Genomic DNA, 3,257 nt, shown 5'->3' on the forward strand with positions numbered 1-3,257 from the left:
ACCGATTTCGTTGGTCGATTTGAACGGACCAACGACTCCAAGGAAGAAAGGATCTTCTTCAAAAAGATCAAAAACTTCCGATTCTGGGGACTACACAACGTCTACCGGCGGCTTGTCATGCAACATGCCAAGCATGAACTTGAACGAGGAACCCGAAGACAATCCCGACGAAGACATACCCACACCCACACGACTGAATCGCAAGAAAAGTGGGGAACCATCAAGACTTGGAAAGGAAGCGGTGGCCGAAAACTTCATCGAATACAAGTCGGCTAAGATGGCGGAAATGGCCGAGATGAAGGAGCAAAGGAAAGAGGCTCATATTTTAAAAATGAAAAGTGAAGAGACGTATATCAACCATTTGAATGAAAAACAAAAAAAAAACGCCGAGCTAACTTTCATCTTACAACCGCACGAACATCTTGAGGAACCCTTTAAATCGCTCTTACTTCAACGCAAACGCGAGACATGCGACAAGTGGGGTTGGGAAGGCCCGTAGGTTTTTTTTTTAATTTAGTTGTCTTTATTTAATGTAATCTTGTTTTATTTTTAAGTTAATGTAATATTGTTTTCTTTTTATATATTTTAGTATTTATTAAAAAAACCATCACACACCACACCACCACCCCTAGTAAAAAACCATCACATGTGATGGATTTGGGGTTGGTGATGTGGCACCATTTGATTGGGTGGGGTGTGTGATGAGTGATGTCATCACATCCACCACCCCTCCCCCCTTAGTAACGCAACGGACGTAACAAAAATATGTCAAATTCACTTACACTCACCGTCTCAACTCCGTCTCTACGCCAGAACCAACGCCGTCCAGGTTTTACCAACACCCAAGTTTTACCACCGATGTCACCTATTGGCCCACGCCATTTATTATATGTTTTTGTTTTAAATCCGGTACGGTAACGGATGTACCCAAAACCGATCGAATTTGCGTCAACTCACCACCTCAATGCTTGGGACTGCCAACGCTTGGGTTTTACCAACCGAATAAATGTTAGTTAAATATTTTATATTTTTAAATGTTAATTTGACGAATTTATTATTTGGGTTTAAACTCTCGGGATTTAGCAATGTTGTTTATAACTTAACGAACATAAGTAATACCAAACAAATTCGCGTAGACTCGTTGTCGTAACACTTGGGTTTTACCAATGCCTGATTTTCAACACTCTGGTTTTCCTATGGTCCAGGTTTTATCAACCGAATAAATGTAACATCTCCAAAATTTCGATCCAAATTTGACAACTTAGGAAAGTTGAAGGATCAAAAATAATCTCAAGATAAGTAATGGGAAAGTATTAAATACGAAAATATAAGAAAAATAAGAAAACAAAAATATTTCCTAAGTTAAGTATTCTTATATAAAGAAAAATAATAAAACTCCATCCCACATTGGAAGATGTAAGAAAGTGGAAGCATTCCACTAAGATATAAATAAGGAAGATGGAATCCATCCCACATGGAAAGTGGTAAAGAAATGGAAGCTCTTTATAAGAGATAGAATTTCCATAGTTATATTCTTTTATGAATGATGTACATAGAAATATACATCTTTTCGGCATCAAATAACCTCTAAAAACTGCAATTTCTATCTAATAAAATAGCATAAAAGACTACTTATCATAATAAAACATTATTTCATGTGAAACCAAGCCTCAAACGAAGAAACAAGCAAAAAGACGAAGAAAACACAAGAAAACAAAGAAACACGCCCCCATGCCTCAAGAAACACGTCCCCATGCTTCTGAAACAAGAAAAGACAAAATCTGGAAGAAAAGGCACGGGGCCGTGCTCAGCATGCACGGGGCCGTGGACGGGAATGCAGAAAAGACAAAGAAGAATTGAGCACATGTCACTAAACAACACGGGGCCGTGCCTACTAACCACGGGGCCGTTGCCACCTCACACAAAAGACAAAACAAATCTGGCACATGTCATAAAAATACACGGGGCCGTGTCTCATCGTCCAGATTGCCTATAAATAGTGGCTCATGTTGCATTCATCAAGTGTGCCTTGAAAAGAGTTCTCTCCGGTTTTCACTTATAAAAGCACACACTAACACTCACTTTGAAGATCTAGTGAAGAGTTTGAAGGCTTGGAGGTCATCACCACTAATCATCATCATCAACCATCATTACCATAATTAAGAAGAAGGATTCATCTATACTTGGTAAGATTGTTCTAAGTTTAATAATGTATTTGTTGTTATCAATCATCTTAATGTTTATCATTATGCTCATTATGAGCAAAATTCCTTTTAACATCTAAAATCTATGAAGAAGTTTATTTTACTTGATAATTAATCAAGACATGTGATGTAGTCTGGTAAAGTACATGGTTATATTACAATTATCTTTTGATGAGAAATGTTTCACCATATTAAATCACTAAATCAAAGTTGGTGGTTGTCAATATCATTGACAATCGTTCATGATCGATTCATGTTCTTGAAAGATAGAAATACTTTGATACATTATCGAAACATGGATCCTTATATTGTACTTAGAAATGATGAGATATAAGTTATGGTGTATTTTTCTAAACCTTGATAATCCGAAAATGGCTTTGCTTAGGATATCAAATTAGTTAAAGAAACCATATGTTAACGGAATGTGTAATTATAACCTACATAAATCAACCAAGGGGAGGTTGTGTGATGAACTACAACCACCCGAAGTTGTTAGAATTGGTATTTGAGAAATCGAAGTCAATCCTAATCTTTCTACTTTACGAAACTACTTGTCAACTCAAATCGACATCATTGAGATGGTATGACATTAGGAAATGGTGGACTTTAAAATGCGCATACCATCTCCTTAGTGCCGAAGATGTTCACTTAAGGTTTAAAGAGCCATCTATCATATATTGCTACGGCAAGTCTATCACATGTCTACATATTAATTATCAACGCTAAAAATGGAGTGGATTCTTGATCTTAGATGGTAACCTTCGCATAATTGAACAACTCGTTTAGAATCTATTGTCTCGGTCACCTATATACTATATATATAAGTATTTATATTTTATAAAAAGTTTAAAAATCAACCTCAAAATGATTAAAACCTCCGATTGAAGTAAAACAACGATTTATTATTAGAAACTTGTGTGTCACGGATCGATACTTGGTTCTTACCATTACTATTTTACATATACGATAGGTACACTTGCCTATTTTGTGTGTGTTTAGTCTTTGTAGAAATCACTTTTATAAATTTAAAACACGATCTTGTGCAAATCATTC

The sequence above is a fragment of the Bidens hawaiensis genome, unplaced genomic scaffold, assembly GCF_021521415.1.
Source record: "Bidens hawaiensis isolate Kalapana, Puna unplaced genomic scaffold, B.hawaiensis_p1.1 tig00020455_1, whole genome shotgun sequence".
Taxonomy (NCBI): Eukaryota; Viridiplantae; Streptophyta; class Magnoliopsida; order Asterales; family Asteraceae; genus Bidens; species Bidens hawaiensis.